Source organism: Mobula birostris, chromosome 10 (assembly GCF_030028105.1).
Source record: "Mobula birostris isolate sMobBir1 chromosome 10, sMobBir1.hap1, whole genome shotgun sequence".
Lineage (NCBI taxonomy): Eukaryota > Metazoa > Chordata > Chondrichthyes > Myliobatiformes > Myliobatidae > Mobula > Mobula birostris.
In genome coordinates this window covers 45087919-45112801 of record NC_092379.1, presented here as the reverse complement: position 1 = coordinate 45112801, position 24883 = coordinate 45087919, and the positions used below count along the sequence as shown (strand labels likewise).

General features: G+C 43.3%; 1 long non-coding RNA gene across 1 annotated transcript; it reads right to left on the bottom strand.

Moving 5' to 3' along the window:
* Positions 1–5656: 5656 nt before the first annotated feature.
* On the bottom strand, positions 5657–23163 carry LOC140204497 (uncharacterized). Its single transcript, XR_011887651.1, has 3 exons — positions 23119–23163; positions 20177–20310; positions 5657–10021 (listed from the first exon to the last, which is right to left on the bottom strand). It is a non-coding gene; the product is annotated as an uncharacterized lncRNA (long non-coding RNA).
* Between the last annotated feature and the right edge of the window lie 1720 nt (positions 23164–24883).

The following is a 24883-nucleotide window of genomic DNA, read 5'->3' as shown; positions in this document are numbered from 1 at the left end:
GGAAAGGGGGAAATATAAAGCATTATTTTTGCCTTATTTAAATCATTGGTTAGACCGCACTTGGAATATTGTGCATAGTTCTGGTCGTCCCATTTAAGGAAAGAGTGGAGGATTTCGAGAGGGTGGTTAGGAGAAATAGAATTGTTTTCACAGGCTCGTCAGAAGCTGACGGGGGACCTGTATTCTACAAATGGCAGAAATAGTCAAAATCTTTACCGACATACCAGACGGTTTAACTTTAAGTTTCGGGAAGAAAGTTTAAAGAAGATTACAAGACAATTTGCTTTTCTTCTGTGTATAGGGAGTGGTAGGTGGCTGGAACACGCTGCCGGGGATGGCGATGGAACTATACTTGATAGTGGCGAAATGGCGGGTGGGTGGGATATGGATCACATGTAAGCAGAATAGATGAAGTCAATTTGATATCATGTTTGGCATAGGTATCGCGGGCCCAAAGGCATATTCCTGTGTTTGCTGTGTGTTATATATCAACGGTCTCTTTATGGTTTATACTTGGCAAATAAATGCAATTGTCTCTGAAGCCGTGGATTAAGATGAAGTGAAAACAACCCTTCATTTTGTGCCTTCGTTATCAGAGTCTCAGTAAATCCAACAACAAATTGATAGAAGCTGGGTTCTGTAAAGTATTTTTTAAAACGCAGTTACAATTTTAATGCAGGAAATACAACAGGTTTGCACACAGAACCTTTCTTCTCTTCGAATCAATGCAGTTCCACGATAAACATTCGTCAGTTCATTTCTAAACACTACACTTTTTTATTGGCCTGAGTGATGTTTGTTGTTGTTGCAGGTGGCACTGTCACACAATGGTACTCCAACAGAGGTCTGTGTTACACCATATTTATGTGACTACTAATTCCAATAATTTTGGATTGTGCAGATATACAAGAGGAGAACTTGAGTGAGTTTGTCAGCGGGTTAAGACTGAACGGACTGTTTCATGGCGGGTTGGGGTAAAGACATGAGTTGTTACAAGTAGGGAACAGGAAACACAGGGAGCTCGGTGGACACGAACAAGTAGCCCTGCTAGAGACACATACATCTGCAGATGGTGGGAGCTGGTGGCAAGGCAAAACAAACTATTGGAGAAACTTGGGAGGTCAGGCAGCATTTGTGGAGGCAAATCGTTGTTAAAAGTGATGAGGCAAGTGATTGGTAGATCCAGATGAAGAGGAGTTGATCATTACATAAGCCAAGCGTTGTCTCTAGTATTATCTCCCAACTTCTTATCACTGTATCCACCTCTTCTCTTCACCCCACCTGGCCATCATCCCCCCTTACTTGGACCCATCTGTTGCCTGCCACTTCCGGTCTTTACCTCTTTGAATTGGGCTATATTTAACTTTTAAGACAGTTCTAGGGGAACACTGGAATTTCCAAAACATAGAACGCCATGGACCAAATGCTGGTAATTGGACATTAGTACAGATCGGCACTTGCTGGGAAACGTGTCTAGTGGTCTGGAGGACCTGCTTCTGCACTCCATCTACCTAAGACAGAGCGAGTGCGAACACACTAGAGTAAACCCTTAATCCTGGCAAATATGAATTAATCCATTTACGGCATCAAATTTAGGCAAGGCATAGAGGGAAAATGACAGAAACTTTAGGATGCTTGATGCACAAAAGGACCTTGTGGTGCAGCTTCAGAGCTCCTTGAAAAGGGGGAGATAGATGGATCGGGTAGTGAAGAAGGTATTTAGTTTGTTTGCTTTTGTAGGCTGAAATACTAAGTACAATATTTGTCATTTTATGTTGCAGCTAACCAAAATGTCGGTTATTTCAGTCTTGGAGTAGTGTGCATAGTTCTGTAGGCAAGTAATGAATGCGGAAGTAATTCATCATAATGTTGATTGGAATCGACGGCGTTAGTTACAAGGAGGGATTAGATGTAATGGGTTTGATCTGAGTGGAGGGTAGGACACCGATGTATGACCTTGTACAGATTGATAAGAAAGTTATACTGTATATAGAGCAGATATTCACAGAGTTCACCCCCCACTCACCCCCGGGTAGGAGAGTCTAAAATGAGAGGGTGTTTGTTTAAGCAACACACATAAAAGTTGCTGGTGAATGCAGCAGGCCAGGCAGCATCTCCAGGAAGAGGTGCAGTCGACGTTTCAGGCTGAGACCCTTCGTCAGGACTAACTGAAGGAAGAGTGAGTAAGGGATTTGAAAGTTGGAGGGGGAGGGGGAGATCCAAAATGATAGGAGAAGACAGGAGGGGGAGGGATGGAGCCAAGAGCTGGACAGATGATAGGCAAAAGGAATACGAAAGGATCATGGGACAGGAGGTCCGGGAAGAAAGACAAGGGGGTGGGGACCCAGAGGATGGGCAAGGGGTATATTCAGAGGGACAGAGGGAGAAAAAGGAGAGTGAGAGAAAGAATGTGTGTATAAAAATAAGTAACAGATGGGGTACAAGGGGGAGGTGGGGCATTAACGGAAGTTAGAGAAGTCGATGTTCATGCCATCAGGTTGCAGGCTACCCAGACGTAATATAAGGTGTTGTTCCTCCAACCTGAGTGTGGCTTCATCTTTACAGTAGAGGAGGCCGTGGATAGACATGTCAGAATGGGAATGGGATGTGGAATTAAAATGTGTGGCCACTGGGAGATCCTGCTTTCTCTGGCGGACAGAGCGTAGGTGTTCAGCAAAGCAGTCTCCCAGTCTGCGTTGGGTCTTGCCAATATATAAAAGGCCACATCCAGAGGACCGGACGCAGTATATCACCCCAGCCGACTCACAGGTGAAGTGTTGCCTCACCTGGATGGACTGTTTGGGGCCCTGAATGGTGGTAAGGGAGGAAGTATAAGGGCATGTGTAGCACTTGTTCCACTTACACGGATAAGTGCCAGGAGGGAGATCAGTGGGGAGGGATGGGGGGGACGAATGGACAAGGGAGTCGCGTAGGGAATGATCCCTGCGGAATGGGGGGGGGAGGGAAAGACGTGCTTAGTGGTGGGATCCCGCTGGAGGTGGCGCAAGTTACGGAGAATAATATGTTGGACCCGGAGGCTGGTGGGGTGGTAGGTGAGGACCAGGGAACCCTATTCCTAGTGGGGTGGCGGGAGGTTGGAGTGAGAGCAAATGTACGTGAAATGGGGGAGATGCGTTTAAGAGCAGAGTTGATAGTGGAGGAAGGGAAGCCCCTTTCTTTAAAGAAGGAAGACATCTTGCTCGTCCTAGAATGAAAAGCCTCATCCTGAGAGCAGATGCGGCGGAGATTATTGAAGCCACACTCAGGTTGGAGGAACAACACCTTATATTCCGTCTGGGTAGCCTCCAACCTGATGGCATGAACATCGACTTCTCTAACTTCTGCTAATGCCCCACCTCCCCCTCGTACCCCATCTGTTACTTATTTTTATACACACATTCTTTCTCTCAATCTCCTTTTTCTCCCTCTGTCCCTCTGAGTATACCCCTTGCCCATCCTCTGGGTCCCCCCCCCCCCCCACCCCGTCTTTCTTCCCGGACCTCCTGTCCCATGATCCTCTCGTATCCCTTTTACCTATCACATGTCCAGCTCTTGGCTCCATCCCTCCACCTCCTGTCTTCTCCTATCATTTTGAATCTCCCCCTCCCACTTCCAAATCTCTTACTAACTCTTCCTTCAGTTAGTCCTGACGAAGGGTCTCGGCCTGAAACGTCGACTGTACCTCTTCCTAGAGATGCTGTCTGGCCTGCTGCATTCACCAGCAACTTTTATGTGTGTTGCTTGAATTTCCAGCATCTGCAGAATTCCTGCTGTTTGCGTATTTGTTTAATGAGAGAGGCGAGACATTTAAGGAATCCGAGGAGCACGTTCTTACAAAGGGTGGTCGTTTTATGGAATAGACTGACAGATTAACTATCTGAGGCGATGCAATTACGTTCTAAATACTCATTTGGATTCAGAAGGATGAAAGGGTCTTTTATACAAGCATACAAAATAATAAGATAAAGGCAGGAAATATGTTTCCTCTGGTAAACAAGACTTGAACTCGGACCATAGCCTCAAGATTCAGAGAAATATATTCAGGATGGAAATGAGGAGAAACTGCTTTTTCCCCCCAGAGTCGTGTATCTGTGGAATTCCCTGCCCAGTGAAATAGTAGAGGTTACCTCATTAAATATACTTAAGACACGGATTTTAGCATAGTAGGGGAAAACTAAGTGTTATGAGGTAAAGGCAGTTAGGTGAAGTTAGGTCCACACACATCAGCCATGAACTTATTGAATGCCAGTTCAGACTAGATGGGTTCGATGGACTAATCTTGCTGTCATTTCTTATATTTTTAATGCAATTCTAGTGTACATGTGCCACATCACCCAATCCTTCCTCATGCAAGTGTCATGTCACCCCAGTAATCAATGTCATTGCAAATATGTCAAGAATTATATTTGCCACTTTATGGCATATATAATTCTCTTAACTAAGACTCAATTCCACGCCAGGTAAATTGTGGTACGACATTCTTACACGTATGAAATTTAATGAATACTAACATACTATCTGCGTTCTTAAATGCTTGCTGTACTTTTGCTTTCAGTGACTGTTGGAAAAAGGTGCAGAAATCACTCTGTATCAACATTTGTCATAACAATTATACTCTGTCTATCCTACCAAAGCAGGCTCTATTTTAGACTTATCCACACTTCTGACATGCATTTGCCCAAATTACTCAGCTTGAAGCTTCTTTGCAGACTTAAAACTCACCACTGCATTGAGCTGTATATTGTTGGCATATTAAATGGAAAGATAGATTGGCTGCAACATAACCCATTGCTAAAGCAGAGGAATTCAAGAGTTCCACCACACATGTCCTCTCACTGGCCTCTTCTGGCATAGTCTTGCAATTTTTTCTCCACCATACACGAATAGAAATTCCTTCTTGAAAGCTAAATAGAACCTGCTTTCACCACATCTGTTGGCTGTGTATCCAGATTCCAAATACAAAATGCACATTTTTCCTCGTATTACTGTCAATTCTCTTTGCTTTTTTACCTCCACTCTAAAAGCAACAGCCTCCCTGTATCCACTTCATTTAACTCATTTTTATTTTATATACTTAAATCAAGCTCTCAACATCATTCTTTTCTGGAGTAAATCAAGTTTCAGCCCCTTTAATCTGTCAATTCATGAAATTCGTTTCTGGGTCCTCCCTAATGGCTTTACATTCTTTCTATACTGAGTGGACTAAAAGTGAACACAATTCTCCAGTGAAAATTGATTAACATTTCGAGATTCAGTTCAACTGCCCTGCTTATACACTCAATGCATCCACTAATAAAGGCCAGAACTGAGTACATCTTATTAACAATATTTTCAAAATGTCCTCCCATATTCAAAGACCTGTGCAACCATTTCCCCCAGGGTCCCCTGGGGCTGTTCCCCCTTCAGAAATCTACCCTTTAATCTATGTAGTCTCTTCACTTTTCCCCTCAAAATGTATCACCTCATATCTTTCTGTGTTATCATTCATCTGTCACACATTTGTCCATTTCATCAGCCTGTTCATTTCCTGCCTCAATTTATCACGATCTTCATAGTTCGCAAACTGTTAACTGTTACATTTTGTCATTCTAAAACATAAACCTAATTGAAAGAAAAACACAGAGCCAGGGATAACATGTCCTTAAGTTCATTTTTTTTTAAACTTTAGTCAGGCACGTACATATGATATAGGAGTACAATGACAAGACTTTTACATATGATCTGAAATGAATTATGTAAACAAGAATATTTAAACAATATTCACAGTATCACTCAAATATTAAATACATAATTAACACTTTTAAATTATGACTTAAACACTCCAAGAAAGCAATAGCCTCAGCACTGATCGGTGATGAATGCCATACTTTGAAGAAATTATTGACATCTGTTGGAATAGCTGGGACCAAAGCACTAATCACACTCACCCTAAAGAAGCTATGCTTATTACTACTTTCTCTTTCCTACGAGTCATTTTCAATCCATTGCAGCATAATCCAATCCTATGAGCTTTAATTTACACACTATGCTTTTACATTGAATTTTATTTAAGACTTTCTGAAAATATCATTAGCAATCAATTCAAAGAAAGAAACTGAGTCAACCTTTCATGCGAAGCATCATTGAATTGGAAAGTTCACTAATTTGCTTCCCGCTGTTACGGTCGTATTTGCCAAGTAGTTCAAAATTTACTGATTGTATTTCAGACTTCCAACATTGCTTATTGCTTTTTGATTAGCATTTTATTCAGTGACTTCAGGTGAGTCACTTTGAGTGGTTACAATATCGTCTTAAACTGATCTCTCAGGGCATGAGAGTAAACACACAGATAGCTTTACTGTACTGGAATATCTTCTTTCCTGCACATGCTCTGTATCATGTTTCTGGGCTTAAGACTTTGAACCAGATCTGCTTAAGAGGAGGTCATATCCTATTGTTTGCTTTCCATAACACCTTACTTCACTGCAGTTCACATATATGTCTGCCTGAGCTTGAGAAAAATGTCTGCAATAGATAACTATAACAAATAGCATCAGGTTAAAATTGAAGGCCTCTCCCCACCCTAAGCTTCTCTTCCAATCACCTCTTTGCCTTCTGAGTGAAAGAAAATAATTGTTTGTCTAATCAGGACCTCCCACACTGACGGACCATAGGCATTTTTAAAGTACCTTTTAGTGATAAGGACTATTGCAATAATAGGAACAGAATTATGCCTTTCGGCCCATTGAGGATGTGCCACCATTCCATCTTAGCTGATTTATCTCCCTCGCAACTAGATTCACCGACCTTCTCACCGTAACCGATAAATTGTAAAAATGAAATTTATGAGTCATGCACTCTGGACATTGGCTGAGTATGTATTCCAGAAACCCTCAGATGTAGCAATTTATTGAGAGAATGGTGCAAATGTATTATTGCACTAAATAGATAATGCTCTGTGGTCAGCGATGTAACAACTTGTTTAACTTACCTTGTTCCAGGGAATCCTTGACTGTGCCTCTGTGAAAACAGCAAAGAGGTAAAGGGATTTCTCGGTTCCTTGACCATTACACAGTTGCTCTATTTTCCTTTATGTATAAATCAATTCCTCTTTGTAACAAATGTCCTTAAGGAGTTTGGACATGATTGTTTCCACCATCTTCTGATTGATCTTGGGAAAACATCTCCACTGATTATGTACTCCAAAAGTTACTCAAATCATAACTGACAGAATGCTGACTTTAGAAAGTGCTCAACAACCATCTCAAGCTCTTATGATACAAACTGAGTTCATACAGAAAATGTATACTATTCGTTCAGGCTGGTTAGAATTACACTGCATTTATATAACCAGAGAATACATGAAACATATCTGAGTAGCAACACTCCTTAGCACAGTAAAATTATACTTACACAAACTGAACTAAGAAGGAAACTTTAAAATTGCATTGGGAGATAGTCTTAACAACCCTCATGAATGGTGGTGCAGGCTCAAAGGGACCCATGGTCTACTCCTGATACTGCTCTTCATTTAACAGACGACAAGGTGATGGCAAAGATGGCTGATCCAGAACAATTTTTGCAAAATTTTATACAATTCCTATGGGAGAAATATTGAGCCAAAATTACTGCTGAAATGTACACCAAATGCTATGAGAAAGACCACTCTGAGAAACTAATCTGACATTAGAGAGAAAAAAGACAAAGTTGTAAAGTGACAACAGATGCTGGAATCTGAAGCAAAAAAAAACAGAATTCTGGAGGGATTCATAGGGCCAAATAGTACCAGTGGAGGCAAAAAGTGAGCATTAATGTTCTGGATTGAGACCCTGCGTCAGGACTGAAGAGGAAAAGACTGTCATGGCAGAAAGCGTGGGTGGTTCAACTTATTTACTGAGATAATTCAGGTGATTAATTAAGAGGACAGAATACAAGTGCAATGTATAAACCAAAGAAAATCCTGAGGCATGGCAAGAAAAAAGCCTCAAGATTAAAAAATTTCCAATGACCTTGGAGGATTTGACAAGATCCCACATGGTAGGTTGGTCAGAATAAAGTGGTTTACTGTCTGAATTTTATACAGTACTTTTAGGAGATTTAAGTATCACTTACATAGTTACCTAATACATAAGGAACTCTTGGGATGCAAGATGAGTTGGCTAATTAGATCCAAACACTATCAACCTCCCCCCAATCTCCTTATTCCTGCTTCTACCCCCTTTTAAGCAAGGGTCTCAGCCCAAAGTGTCACCTGATTATTTCCCTCCACAGATGCTGACTGACCCGCTGAGTTCCTCCAGAAATTTATGTATGTTGCTTGATATTTCCAGCATGTTTCCCTTGCATCTAAGATCCAAAATTATCTTGGTGACAGTGGGTATTGACAAATGGAGTTTTTCCCCCAATAAGCTACTCTGTGACTGGTCACGTACCAGAGGGTTTGGTGTTTGGATCTTTGCTTTGTGACATAGTTTTTCAAATTGGAGGTGAATGTAGGAGGTACAATTATTATGTTTGCAAATGACCTGGAAATTGGAGGTATTATGGATAGTTCAGAAGATTGTCTAAGGCTACATGATTTAGATTAGCTAGACAGCTGGCCAGAGGTGACAAATGGAACTTAATTCTGACATGTGGTCCATTATGGGTAGTACAATAGGGGTAGGATATGCACAATTAATGGTGAATGCTAACGAATGCTGATGAAGAGATCTCACTCTGAAATGTTAAGCCTATTTGTCTTCTCACAGACGCTACCTGATCTGCGTATTTTCCGAGCAGAATTTTTCATATTTTTAGCACTGATGACATTTTACCCTATTAAACATGAGAAATGGCATGGATTGCTTAACGCGTTTGATAACTGAAAGTGAGTAACAATGAGTTTTGTATAGCTCCCAAAGGAGAATTAATACTCACTTACTTGGTTATCAAGATCAAAATGGGCAACCAGGAGAGTTGGAGGAGTAAACAAATGTTGAAGAACCAAAATGATCTAGAGAAGCCTTAGAATGCAGCAGCCAGCATTGGATATCAATTATTTTCTCTTAGCTTGGTAAATTAAGCAATGTCTATACACCTCAGTTAATTTATCAGACAGATAAAAAGGGCAGTAAGATTCAGTTACATGGGGTTACCAACAACGAGAAATAAATGGAGGTGTTCTCCATAGCAGAATCAAACCTCTGCAATTACATGAACTTGCTGATGTCTCAGGAGGTGTGATGACCGAGTGAATCCCTTCCCACACACAGAACACATGAATGGCCTTTCTTTAGTGTGAACTTGCTGGTGCCTCAGCAGGTTGGATGATTGGGTGAATCCCTTTTCACATATGGAGCAGGAGAACATTTTTTCTCCAGTGTGAATTCGCTGGTGCGTCCGAAGATTGGATGCAGAACTGAACCCCTTCCCACAAACAGAGCACGTCAGTGGCCTCTCTCCTGTATGCACTCGCTGGTGTTGAATAAGGTGAGACGACTGCCTAAACCTCTTCTCACAGTGAGAACAACTGAAAGGTCTCTCATCAGTGTGAACAAGCTGATGTTTAATCAGATCTGCAGAGATTTTAAAGCAGTTTCCACAGTCAGAACATTTAAAGGGCCTCTCATTTGTGTGTACTCTCTGGTGTAATTGGAGACTGGAGGATAAAGTGAACCCCTTTCCACATAGTAAGCAGGTGAATGGCTTCTCTCCAGTGTGACTACGCTTATGAGTTTCAAGCTGGGATGGAGAACTGAACCCCTTTCCACAGTCATCACACTTCCACGGTTTCCTCGTGGAGCGGGTACCCTTGTGACGCTCCAGGTTGGATGCTCAGTTGTTGTTTTGATCACACAAAATGCAGTTTATATCTGCTGTGGAAGGTGGACTTCCCCAGGCTGTGTTAAAGCTCTTTTCAAACTCTGACACTCACAAATGGGAAACATCTCTTCTTACACACAAATGTCAGTGATATTCATGTCCTACTGAATTGCGCTACCAGATCTCGATGTGCAGTCAGATTGAATTTCCAGTTCTCAGCTACTCCCATTCATATAACCTGCAAGAGAATATCCTCATGTTAATGCTGTCACTGGAAGATACTTCAGCACATTAATCTTTTTCCACCTCTCTCATTCCTTCAGTATTGTACATCCCTATATCATCCCCCTTTCCTCAACTCTGCATGAAACTTACTTAATACCTGCACCCTCCATTCCTTCTTTCATGCTACCTTGCCAGGGTTTGTTCACAGCTGTGACCCAGTGATTAAAATCAGAGTCACTAATTGTTGATACTGTTCACAAAAACCTTTAAGTCCTAGCCAGTCTCCGATCACCGAAATGGCTGCCTGCACAATCAATACAATTTCAGATGCATGACAAATTTCAGCATGGTAATCATTATCAAGAAAACTATTATTTCAATGAAGCTCTAAAAACAAACAACAACAACAACTTGGGTCACTTTGAATATCTGAGCTCAAATTTTACCAGCTCTTCCTCTTTCATAGACAACCCAATGCAAAACAAAATGTCAGTAAAGCCTCAGTCCCCTTTTGAAAATTTACTCCTCTGTTTCTTGAAATAAATCTGTCAGTAAAGATGTTGAGGAAAGGCAGACAGCAGAGCAAGACAGAAGAGCGAAGGGGTGAGGCAGAGGTTGGTATATGATAGATAGAACCAGTGTTACGGCGGGCTGGGGGGAGGGGGGGTTGATGGGAAGGTGACATGCAACCCGAAATGGCACTTCTACTCTGTTTCCTATTCCGTCATTGACCTATTTGTCCTACAAGACCAACAGCGAGGAAATTGGCCATTCAGCCCATCGAGTTTACTCCACCATTCAATCATGGCTGAGTTATTATTCCTCTCATACCCAGTCTCCTGCCGTCTTTCCATCACCTTTAACACTCTTAACTTGTCAAGATCCTTTCAACCTCTGCTTTAAATATATACTCAATTACTTGGCTTCCACAGCTAGCTGTGGCAATGAATTCCACAGATTCACCACCCTCTGGATGAAGAAATTCTTCCTATTCTCTGCAAAGGTCATGCTTGTATTCAGAGGTCGGTTCCAGACACCTCCACGACTGGAAACATCTTCCCCAAGTCCACTCCATCTAGGCCTTCCATTAGGTTTGAATGTGATTACCCCTCATTCTTCTAAATTCCACTGAGTACAGATCTAGAGCCATCAAACACTCCCCACATTAACCCTTTCATTCCCCAGAATCATTCTTTATACTTTATTGTCACCAAACAATTGGTACTAGAACGTACAATCATCACAGCAATATTTGATTCTGCGCTTCACACTCCCTGGATTACAAATATTAAATATTAACAATATTAATAAAAGTTAAAATTAGTAAATATTAAAAATTAAATTATAAATCATAAATAGAAAATAGAAAAATGGGAAGCAAGGTAGTGCAAAAAAACCGAGCGGCAGGTCCGGATATTTGGAGGGTACGGCCCAGATCCAGGTCAGGATCCGTTCAGCAGTCTTATCACAGTTGGAAAGAAGCTGTTCCCAAATCTGGTCGTATGAGTCTTCAAGCTCCTGAGCCTTCTCCCAGAGGGAAGAGGGACGAAAAGTCTGTTGGCTGGGTGGGTCGTGTCCTTGATTATCCTGGCAGCACTGCTCCCACTGTGTGCGGTGTAAAGTGAGTCCACGGATGGAAGATTGGTTTGTGTGATGTGCTGCACCGTGTTCACGATCTTCTGCAGCTTCTTTCGGTCTTGGACAGGACAACTTCCATACCAGGTTGTGATGCACCCTAAAAGAATGCTTTCTACAGTGCATCTATAAAAATTAGTGAGGGTTTTAGGGGACAGGCCAAATTTCTTTAGTTTTCTCAGGAAGTAAAGGTGCTGGTTGGCCTTCTTGGTGGTGGACTCTGCTTGGTTGGACATTCGTGATATTGACCCCGAGGAACTTAAAGCTTTTGACCTGTTCCACTTGCACACCACCGATGTAAATTGGGTTGTGCGGTCCGCAACTCGTTCTGAAGTCAACAACCAATTCCTTTGTCTTGCTGACATTGAGGGATAGATTATTTTCTTCGCACCATGCCACCAGGTTCTTAATTTCCTCTCTGTACTCAAACTCATCATTACCCAAGATACGGCCTACAATTGTTGTGTCATCAGCAAACTTATATATTGAGTTTGATGGAAACTTGGCCACACAATCATGGGTGTACAGTGAGTACACAGTCTTGTGGGGCACTGGTGCTCAGAGTGATTGTAGAGGAGAGCTTGTCCCCTATTTTTACAGCCTGGGTCCTGTCTGTGAGGAAGTTGAAGATCCAGCCGCAGATCTGAGTGCTAAGGCCCAGGTTTTGGAGCTTAGGAATCAGTTTATTTGGAATGATGGTATTAAAGGCAGAGCTGTAGTCAATGAAAAGGAGCCTTACATATGCGTCTTTATTCTCCAGGTGTTCTAAGGAGGAACGTAGGGCCAGAGAGATGGCATCTGCCGTTGACCTGCTGCTCTGGTAGGTGAATTGCAAAGCGTCGAGGTTGACCGATAGGCTGTGGTTGATGTGTGCCATAACCAATCTCTCGAAGCACTTCATAGCAATTGATGTCAGAGCCACAGGTCGATAGTCATTCAGGCATGCCACCCTGCTCTTCTTCGGCACTGGGATTATCGTTGCCTTCTTAAAACACGAGGGGTCTTAGACTGAAGCAAGGAGCAGTTGAAGATATCAGCAAACACTCCAGCTAGCTCGCTTGCACAGGCCCGAAGAACCCATCCTGGGACGCCATCTGGGCCCGTTGCCTTCCTTGGATTTATCTTCAGGAAGGCCCTTCTAACGACCTCCTCGGTGACGATGCCACCAGGTCAGGTTCATCCAGTGGGAGCGGGATGCTCCTCTTCTGTTCCAATCTTGTGTAGAATACGTTAAATTTGTCTGGAAGGGAAGCGCCACAGTTATTAATATTCCCAGCCGTTTCTTTGTGCCCAGTGATCTCATTTAGACCCTGCCATTGTCTACTGGCATCCCTTTGGTTAGCCTGGGCTTCCAACTTGGCTCGATATTGCCTCTTGGCGCCCTTAATGGCTTTCCGGAGTTCACGTCTGGATTCCGTGTAGTGACTGGTATCCCCGGACCTAAAAGCCGCAGCTCTAGCCTTTAGAAGGGACTTGACCTCATAATTTATCCAAGGTTTCCCGTTAGGGAATACCCGGATCGTCTTGCGAGACACACAGTGCATTTCCAAATAAAATCCGTGACAGCTGAGGCATACTCATCAAGGTTAGCTGCCGAGTCCTTGAATACTAACCAGTCCACCGATTCAAAGCAGTCATGGAGGACCTCATCCGTTTCCTTCTTGTGCATCTCCTCTGGATCTTCTCTAATGCCAGAGCACCTTTGCTTAGAAAAGGAGCCCAAAACTGCTCACAATAGTCTTAAGTGGGGTTTGAGAAATGCCTTAAAATGATTCGCAGCATTATTAAATCCTTGTTTTTAAATTCAACTCCTCTGAAAATACGACCTTAAGACACAAGAGCAGAATTAGGCCATTCAGCCCATCAAGTCTGCTCCACCATTCCATCATGACAGATTCCGCTCCCACCCAACCCCATACACCTGCCTTCCTGACGTATCCTTTGATGCTTTAACCAATCAGGAAACTATCAACTTTCACTATAAATATACCCACTGACCTGGGCTCCACTGCAGTCTGTGGCAGAGAATTCCACAGAATCACCACTCTCTGGCTAAAAACAAAATCATCCTTAGCTTTGCTCTAAAAGCTCACCTCTCAATTTTCAGGCTGTGCTCTCTAGTTCTGGATACCCCCGCCATAGGAAACATCCTCTCCACATCCAGGCTATATCATCCCTCCAACATTTGGTAGGTTTCAATGAGATACCTACCCCACATTCTTCTAAGTACAGGCCCAAAGCTGCCACATGCTCCTAATATGTTAACCCCTTCATTCCCGAGATCCTCCTCATGAATCTCCTCTGGATCCTCTCAAATGACAACACATCCTTTCTGAGATGAGGGGCCTAAAACTGTTGACAGCACTCCAAATGCGGTCTTATAAAGCCTCAGCATCATCTCCTTGCTTTTATATTCTATTTCCCTTGAAATAAATGCCAGCATTGCATTTGACTTCTTTACCACAGACTCAACATGTAAATTAACCTTCCAGGGGTCTTGCACAAGGACTCCCAAGTCCCTCTGCACTTCTGATGATTGAACCTTCCCGATTTAGATAATAGTCCACAGTCCTGTTCCTTTCACCAAATTGCAATATTGCATATTTACCAACACTGTATTCCATCTGCCACTTTTTGCCCATTCTTCCAATTTGTTCAAGTCCTGCTGCAATTGCATTGCTTCCTTAGCACTACCTAACCCTCCACCTATCTTCACATCAACTGCAAACTTTGCCTCAAAGCCATTAAATCCATTATCTAAATCATTGTCAAACAATGTGAAAAGCAGCTGTCCCAATACTGAGCCCTGACAAACACCACTAATCGCTGGCAACCAACCAGAAAAGGCCCCTTTTACTCCCATTTGCTGCCTCCTGCCTGGCAGCCATTCCTCTATCCATGCCAGTATCTTTCCTGTAATTCCACAGGATTTTATCTTGTTAAGCAGCTTCATGTGTGGCACCTTATCAAATGCCTTCTCAAAATCCAAGTAAATGACATCCACTGCCTCTCCTTTCTCCACTCTGCTTGTTACTTCCTCGAAGTACTCTAACAGATTTGTCAGACAAGATTTCCCTTTACAGAAATCATGTTGACTTTGACTTATCTTATCTTTAGTCCCCCGGTACCCCAAAACCTCATCCTTAATAATAGACTCCACCACTTTTCCAACTGCCTAGGTTGGGCTGACTGGCCTGTAACTTCCTTCCTTTTGCTTCCCTACTTAAAGAGTAGAGTAAGATTTGCAATCCTCCAGCCCTCCAGGACCATGCCAGAGTCAAGTGATTCTTGAAAGATCACGAGTGATGCATTCGCGATCTCCTCAGTAACCTCTCTCAGGATTCTGAGATGTAGTCCATCTGGTCCAGGTGACTTATTCACCTTAAGGCCTTTGAGCTTGCCTAGCACTTTGCCCTTTGTAATGGCAATGGCTCACAGTCTTACTCCCAGACACTCCTGGACCTCTGGCACACTGTGGGTGTCTTCCACAGTGAAGACAGATGCAAAGTACTCATTTAAGTTCATCTGCCATTTCTTTGTCCACCATTACTACCTCACCAGCATCATTTTCCAGTGGTCCATTACCAACTCTCACCCCCCTTTTACTTTTTATGTACAGTAACTGAAAAAAACTTAAGGCATCCTGCTTTACAATATTGTCTAGTTTGCCCTCATATTTCATCTTTTCCCTTCTTATAACCTTGTCTTATCAACCACGGTTGCCTACCCCGCCATTTGAGAACAGCTTCTTCTGTGGGACAAATCTATCCTGCGTCTTGTGAACTACTCTCAGAAGCAGCCATCTCTGCTCTGCCATCATCCCCGTCAGTATCCTCCTTGAATCCACCTGTGCAAGCTCCTCTCTCATACTTCAGTAATTCTCTTTATTCCATTGCAATATAGATACTTGTGAGTTATGCTGCTCCCTCTCAAATTGCAGTACGAATTCAATCATATTATGATCATTGCCTCCTAATAAGATCTGGTTATTACACAACATCCATGGGCTCCCTAATAAGATCTGGTTATTATACAACATCGAATCTAAGACAGCCTTTCCCCAAGTAGGCTCAAGCAAAAGCTGCTTTCAAAAGCTATCTCGATGGCTTGCGATCCAACACCTACCTGATTTTCTCAATCCCCTTACATACTGAAGTCCCCCATTACTATTGTGTCATTACCCTTACTACATGCCTTTTCCAGCTCCCTTTGCAATCTCAACCCACATCCTGGCTACAATTTTTAAGCCTATATACGATTCCCATAATGGTTTCTATACCCTTGCAGTTTCATAACTCTACCCACAAAGATTTGACATTTTCTGACCTTATATTACCTCTTACTAAAGATGCAACTTCACTTCTTAACAACAGAGCCACACCACTGCCTATGCCATCCTTCCTGTCCTATCAATACAAAGTATAACCTTTGATGTTAAGCTCCCAATTATGGCCTTCTTTCAGCAAAGACTCAGTGATGCCCTCAACGTCATACTGACCAATCTGTAATTGTGTCACGAGTTCATCCACCTTATTCTGAATGCTACGTGCATTTAAATACAGCACCTTCAGTCCTGCATTCTTCGCCCTTTTGAATTTTGCCTTTGTGGTACAATTTATCTCTTTGCTCTGTCTGCATTTGTATCCAATCATTGGCTTGTCTTTCTTTTCATTCATGTTACTCCCATCATCTACTTGTAAACCTGCTGGTTTATCCTCAGCTCTATCATACTGGTTCCCATCTCCTTGCCATATTAGTTTAAACCACTCGCAACAGCTCTAGTAAACCTCCCCACGAGAATATTGGTCCTCCTTGGATTCAAGTGCAACCTGTCTCTTCTGTTCAGGTCATACCTGGCCGAGAAGTGAACCCAATTATCGAGAAACCGGAATCCCTGCTCCCTGCAGCCACGCATTATCTACCATCTCATTTTATTCTGATTCTCACTGTCATGTGGCACAGGCAGCAATCCTGAGATTGCTACACTGTGGTCCCGCTTCTCAGCCACCTTCCTACCTCCTTGTATTTTATTTCAAGACCTCCTCCCTTTTTCTACCCATGTCATTGGTACCAATATGTACCACGATTTCTGGCTGCTCACCCTCCCTTTTCAGGATATTGTGGAGGTGTCCAGAGACATTGCGGACCCTGGAACCTGGGAGGCAAACTACCATAAGTGTTTCCTTTATGCGTCCACAGAATCGTCTATCGTCTCCCCCAACTATAGCGTCCCCTATTACTACTGCCATCCAATTCAGCTCCCTACACTTCTGAGCTACAGGGCCAGACTCAGTGCCAGAGGCACAGGTGCTGTTGGTTTCCCCAGGTAGGTCATTTGCCCCAACAATTCTCAAAATGGAGTACTTATTGTTAAGGGGGTTGGTCACAGGGGTGCTCTCCACTATCTGATGTTCTCCCTTCCCTCTCCTGACATACACCCATTTATCTGTAGCCTTGGGGCGACTACCTCCCTGTAGCTCCTGTTTATCACTAACCAGCTGAAAGTCATTGAGTTGCAGCTCCAGTTCCTTAACACAGTCTCCAAGGAGCATCTCCATCTACTTGGTGCAGATGTGGCCATCTGGGAGGTTGGGAGTCTCCTGGGAATCCCACATCTGACATACAGAACAGAACACTGGCTCTGCAGATATACCCCCTATTCTCTCAAGAGTTAGTTCATAAAAAAAAAATAGGAAATAAGCAATGAACTTACCTGCTTACCTTGCCTCCGCCTGTTCTCGCTGAAGCCTTGTCGAGCCACAGCCCTCCTACTCCGATGATGACTGCTTTCATGACTACCGCTCTGCTAGACCAGTGGTCCCCAATCACCGGCCACGGACCGGTACCGGGCCGCAAAGTACGTGCTACCAGGCCGCGAGGAAACGATATGATTTGGTGATATGAGTCAGCTGCACCTTTCCTCATTCCCTGTCATGCCCACTGTCGAGCTTAAACACACGTGAGATCGTTACCCGTGCGTCATCCATGTCAGCGCGGGAAGGAGATAAAACTCCTCGAGCTTGCAAATGACGACGGGCTGAAAAGTATACAACATCTCTGCCAGCATTCTGGATCAAAGTCAAGGCTAAATATCCTGAGATAGCCACGAAAGCACTGAAAACGTTGCTTCCATTTCCAACATATCTCTGCAATGAATGCAACGAAAACTAAATTGCTGAATAGACTGGACATAAGGAACTCCCTTTGAGTATCGCTGTCTCCCATCACCGTGTTGTTGCAGGGAACAAGCCCAGGGCTCCCACTGATCAGCGATGTTGGTGTGTTGCAATGATTTTATACGTTCATACGGGGAAAATCTGCGCTATGTGTTTAATATCCAAAAGTTACTTAAAATGTTATGATGCTATTGACTTATAAGTGACTCATATAACAATTACAGCAAGGAAACAGGCCATCTCTGCCCTGCTAGTCTGTGCCGAACTCTACTCTCACCTAGTCCCACCGACCTGCACTCAGCCCATAACCCTCCATTCCTTTCCTGTCCATATACCTATCCAGTTTTTCTTTAAATGGCAATATCAAACCTGTCTTTACCACTTCTACTGGAAGTTCGTTCAACACTTACTTCAATCTCCCCTGTCCTCCCCGATAATTGACTTATCACTATATTCATGCAAGGAAAATATGCGCTGTGTGTTTAATATTAAATTTGTTACAGAAACCATTTTAGAAATGAAAATTGAGTGTATTAGCCACTTATCACCAATATTCTGGTCATGATTAACAACCCCCTCCCCGCCGAACAGAATCGCCGAAAACGATTTGTAGAAAAAAAAAATTGGCATGTACAGGCATGTGCAAGTCACGCATGTGCCCTGGTGCCCGCGCAGGGCTTCATGGTCATTGTAGTCTTTCTCGGGGTAAACACAAAGTATTTGACTGCTACTCTTGTCCGTTGGCAACCCTACACCCCCCCCCCACTGCCTCCCTCCCCCCTGGGTCGGCCGGTCTGCATGAATATTGTCAATATTAAACCGGTCCGCACTGCAAAAAAGGTTGGGGACCCCTGTGCTAGACGGTACCTCTCTTTTATAGAGGCTGGGTTTTTAAAGCTCTTCACTAGACGTGACTACTGAAGCCACGCTAACTGGCCTATAATTTCCTGCTATTCTTCCTTAAGGCATGGAGTGATGTCCCCAATTTTCCGGTCCTCCAGAAATGCTTCCTCAACCTCTTCAGCTACATTCTTCCATGTCCTGGGGTGTAATCTATCTGGTCTAGGTTACTTATCGACCTTCAGATCTTTCAGCTTCCCAAGCACCTCCTGCTAATCAATCCACTGATGATACAATAGCCTCTGCCCTCCACTATGTCCTGTCCCACCTGGAAAATGGGGTCTCATATGCCAGACTGCTGTTTTAACTAGTGGGGAAGTTGTTCTTGCTGGGTCTCAACACCCGACTCTGCAATTGAATACTGGATTTGTTAACAGTGGGGCCACAGTCGGTGCGTGTGGGCAGCAACGTCTCTTGTCCCATTACGCTGAGCACCAGAGCTCCCCAAGGCCGTGAGCTCAGCCCGCTGCTGTTCACACTGCTGATGCATGACTGCGTCGCAGGATCCCGCTCAAACCCTGTCATCAACTTTGCAGACGACAACAGTGGTTGGCCTTATCAAGAACAATGACAAGATGCAGTATAGAGAAAAAGTGGAGTGGCTGGTGGATTGATGGGAGAAGAACAAATTAAGCCTGAATATGGTGAAGACAAAGGAAATTATTGTCGACTTCAGGAAGGTGCAGACAAACTACCCCTCCCCACCCCCCCCCGAATACATCCGTTAAGAGAGTTAAGTGCGCCAAGTCCCTGGGAGTTCACATCACAGATGAGCTCATCTGGTCCCTTACTATCACCTCCTAAGAAGATTAAGCAAGGCTCCTACACACCACCCCCCCCCCCCGCCCACCACAGTCTTAACTGTGTTGTACAGGAGCACTATGGAGTGCGTACTGATAAGTTGCATCTCCACCTGCTATGGAAGCTGTTGAACATTGGACCAGAAATCCCTACAAAGGACCATGAGAACAGCGAGATCATCATAGGGGTCTCCCCACCATCCATTGGTGACAGTTATCAAGAGCGCTGCATACGCAGGACCCTTGGTATTATTGAAGATCCCGTCCATCTATCCAGCATCCTCTGACTTTCTACCATCAGGCAGGAGACTCCGATGCATAAAAACAAGACGGTCAGGATCTGAAACAGTTTCTTCCCCCAGGCCATTAGGTTTCTGAACTCCTGAATGCACTGTATTCGGTGTCACCGGTTAATCTGTTCTGTACCTTACAATATTTAATATAAATAACCAAACTAAAGTGCATTAATATGTGATTCGTCTGTAGATTTTTATCCCCACATTCTTAAGTTATCGTGTGTTATGCGCTTTACATCCTGGTTCTAAGAAACATTGTCTGAATTCTACATACATTACATGTTTACATATATTAGATACATGCATGTAGATAAATGACAATAAACTTCACTTGTCACTTAGTAATAGCAATTGCACTCACTTCTGCTCCTGATACTTAAATTTCTGGCATTCCACTGGTGTTATTTTGCCATTTTGTTGTCCCCCAGTCTACCGCTCCAGTGTCGTTTTCCAGTGGTCCAATATCAGCTCTTGCCCCTTTCGCTCTTCATATATCTGAAAAAAAAACTTTTGGTATTCTCCTTGATAGTATTGGTAGCTTAGGTTCATATTTAATCATTTCTCTCTTTAATACTTATTTTGTTTAAAAGGTTGTTTTCTATTGGTTTGTAAAAGCTTCCCAATCCTCTGCGTTCCCACTAATTTCTGCTACATTATATGCCCTCTCATGCTTTCATGCTGTCTTTCACATCCCTTGACAGCCATGGTTACCTCATTCTTCCTTTAGAATGCTGCTTTTTTTTGGGATGTCTTACACAAGGGACCCAAATCTTCCTAAAATACTCCAAAAATGAGGCCTCACCAGAGCCTCAACATTACATCCTAGCTTTTATATTCTAATCCTGTCAAAATGAAAGCTGACATTGCAATTGCTTCCTCACCACCAAATCGACCTGCAATTTACCCTGCACCTTCTAGGCTGCTCTCAGAAACTCCAGCCATTGTTGTTCTGACGTTATCCCTGCTAGTATCCCCTTCCAAATCAACTTTGACCAGCTCCTCTTCTCCTGCCTCTGTAGTTTATTTCACTCCACTGTAATGCCGATACATTTGATTTCCGCTTCTCCCTCTAAAACAGCAAGGTAAATTCTACCATACTATGGCTACTGCTTCCTAAGGATTCCTTTATCCTTATCAAATCTGGTTCATTACACAATACCCAATCTAGAATTGCCCATTCCTTAGTGGGCTCATCCACAAGCTACTCTAAAAGTTAGCTTCTAATCATTCTACACATACCTTCTCTTGGGGATCCAGGAGCAACCTGATTTTCCCATTTACCTGCATATTAAAATCTTCCACGACCATTCCAACATCAGCTTTTTAGAACACAGAACAGTACAGCACAGGAACAAGCCCTTTGTCCCACAACGTTGTGCCAAACCAATTAAATTAGCAATCATGAGGAATTCTCATTCTCATTCTGATATGTCTATCCACGGCCTCCTCTACTGTAAAGATGAAGCCACACTCAGGTTGGAGGAACAACACCTTATATTCCGTCTGGGTAGCCTCCAACCTGATGGCATGAACATTGACCTCTCAAACTTCTGCTAATGCCCCACTCCCCCCTCGTACCCCATCCGTCATTTATATACACATTCTTTTTCACTCTCTCCCTTTTCTCCCTCTGTCCCTTTCACTATACCCCTTGCCCATCCTCTGGGTTTCCCCCCCTCCCACTTTTCTTTCTCCCTGGGCCTCCTGTCCCATGATCCTCTCATATCCCTTTTGCCAATCATCTGTCCAGCTCTTGGCTCCATCCCTCCCCATCCTGTCTTCTCCTACCATTTTGGATCTCCCCCTCCCCCTTTCAAATCCCTTACTAGCTCTTCCTTCAGTTAGTCCTGACGAAGGGTCTCGGCCTGAAACGTTGACTGTACCTCTTCCTAGAGATGCTGCCTGGCCTGCTGCATTCACCAGCAACTTTGATGTGCGTTGCTTAAATTAGCAATCAATTATTTATAGAACACAGAACAGTACGGCACAGGCATAGGCCTTTTTCCTCCTGGTGTAAATTGTATCCATCTTGGCCATTATCCTCATCCTGCTGCAGTCATCTTGCAGCCAAATGCAAATTTGAAGAATAGTAACTCATTTTCCATTTAGGTAGCCTACAACTCAATGGCACAAGCATTGAATTTCAGGGAACTCACCAATATAACACAAGAAAATCTGCAGATGCTGGAAATTCAAGCAACACACACAAAATGCTGGTGGAACGCAGCAGGCCAGGCAGCATCTATAGGAAGAACTACAGTTGACATTTTGGGCCGATATCCTTCAGGACCAGTCCTGACGATGGGTCTCAGCCCGAAACGTCGACTGTACTTCTTCCTATAGATGCTGCCTGGATTGCTGCGTTCCACCAGCATTTTGTGTGTGTCACCAATACAACAAGCCTCTTTGCCTTTGTTCACTCTTTCCATCTCTCATCACCTTGCTATCTGAACTTTTTACCCAGCACTACCTGGTTCCCTCTGCCTAATCACACATATACACATCTACCTGGGTTCCTTCCTCTTTGATTTGCTTTCCCTATCCCTTCCAACTCTGCTCCTCCCTCTCAGCTACATCTGACCAATATTGCTCACTTATCTAGTTTCCCCCTTTACCCACCAACTTCGGTGTTCTCTATACTGGCTATCTTTCCTCTACTCACCCAGTCCTGATGTGGATTTCAATCACCCTTTTGATTATACTGCTGAGTTTTTCCAGCAGCTTATTTATAATTTTATTCCAATTTGCAGCATTGACTGTCTCTCACTTCTCTGCTCTAGGACTAACCTCCTCATCAGTCAAGATGATGGAAGTGTTTCATTAGCAAACCAAAGCAGCGCGCACTCCTTTCTGCATTATTATGACAGCCACGCATGCATTACAGTCCCTCTCTATTCGATATGGTCGATACTTCTTCCTGGATCACCAGAAAGTTGTCTAACTGCTAAGCAACATGCAACCAGATTCTGAACTACAGCTTCTCTATGTACCACGGTTACTAATTATGAATTTCGAATAAAATTGCATACACCGGACACAAAGACCTTGTTCAAAATGACCCTGAAGACGGTCCATACGCCACACAATTACTGCGCACGCGCCTTTATCGATCACCCCCCCCAGCCCCGCCCCCCAGACGGTATCTGTTTTTTCCACCAAACAACTCGAAATATCAGGTTGTCAATGAGGAGCTAACAGTCTGACAGTAAGTTTTCATTAGAATTCCAACGCCGACACCGGGCATTTATAAAAATCCCAGCCCGATCACAGCTCCCTTCACCCGCTGCGCCCGCATTCACCTACCAGCTTTTGCATCACCTCGGTCCATCGTCAAAGATCATCTTGCGCAAACTCAGAGTGAAACCTTCCCGCGCATGCGCGTTAATTTCCCATGGTTACTGATTGGGTAGCTTCAGGAACGCTAGAGATTCTGGGTAGACACACGGCCATGGCTAGCCCCGCCGTCTATGGGATATTTTACAGGTAAGAGGGAAAATAACTTAATGTAATAGGAAACGCACACAAATGACGGAGCAACTCAGCAGGCTAGACAACATTTTTGGATTTCCAGCGTCTGCAGGATTTCTCGTGTTAATACTACAGTCTAGGTCCAGACTAGGTCCAATCTGGTTTAACTAATACGAAAGGTAGAAAATAGTGAGCATTATCAGAAGTTCAAAGAATACTTGCGGAAATTAGACGTGGTGCTGTAGAAGTTTCAATTAATAGCATCTCATTAAAATATTCTTTTCTCAGTTTCATTGCAAATTCCATATATCAGAAAATTCTCATCGTGCAGGAGGCTGTTTAGTTCTTTGAAACCTTGCAAGTTCCAACCCCCCCCCCCCCGCAGTTTTCTGTTGGATGGCACGGTGGCATAGTGGTTAACATAACGCTACTACAAAGCCAGTGGCCTGGGTTCAGTTCTTGCCGTTGCCTCTAAGCATGTTGACCTTGTGGCCATGTGGGTGTCCGCCAACATTCCAAAGACCTACATATTATTAGGTTAGTTAGTCATATGGATGTAATTGGATGGCATGGCCAGAAGGGCCTGTATCCTTGCTGTACTTATCTCTAAATTAAAAATTAAATAAAATAAGTAGAAGCTACAGTGTGTGGATTAAGTGTTTGCTGAGAACGTTTCCATTCCCTTACCTATTTCATAATAGTCTATTTTTTTTTGCCCAATTTCAACCCTACCCTTGCATCTTTCTTTTGCAACTCACCCAAACTTGGAGCAACTTATACTTGCCCAGTAATCAATAAACACATCTCTGGGGTGTGAGATGAAATTGGAAAATTGTTTGTGTTGGCATTGGGTTGGTGGAAAAACATGGCAAGAAGAAAGATAAGCAAAGTCTACACAGACAGAAACTGAGACTAAAGTTGAATTGGGGGTCAGCAGAGCTGTGCAGCAGCAACACTAATTGCTGAACGTGAACAAGTAAAATTTGAAACATTATCACTGAAGATAATACATCAGAGTAAACCGCTAAAGAGAACCTTGAAGTGGGAAAGAGGTGGGGAGTTAGGGAGTTTGGAGACCAAGGTAAAGAACTTTGGTACCATGTTAGCCACTAATTGTTAGAGCAACACAAACAGATTGCTGGAGGAACTCAGGAAGTCTAGCAGCATCTATGGAGAAGTTAAGCAGTCAGCATTTCAGGCTAAGACACATTATCAGGACTCATTTTTGAGTCAGATAAGGATTAAGTGATAAGCTAGTCAGGAAGGCTGGTTTTGTTCTGGGGTGGAATTGGATTCCATGGGTTTTGTGTCTGAGAGGAGGATGCTGCAGAAGCTGCAGAGCATTATTGACAATTCCTCTCATCCCGTTCATGACATACTGAACAAACAGAGGAGCACAATTAGTAGCAGATTAATTCCATGGTTGTTTTCTTTCATGGCTGCCAGTGAGGAAAACAAATCTCATGGTTGTATATTGCACGCCACCTTGACAATAAATACACTTTGACTTGAACTTTGAACCCTATTAAAAAGTTATAGTTATACTATAAAAAGTATAAAAACTTCCTATAAAAAGTTGCTCCTCAAGTTTCTATTTAGT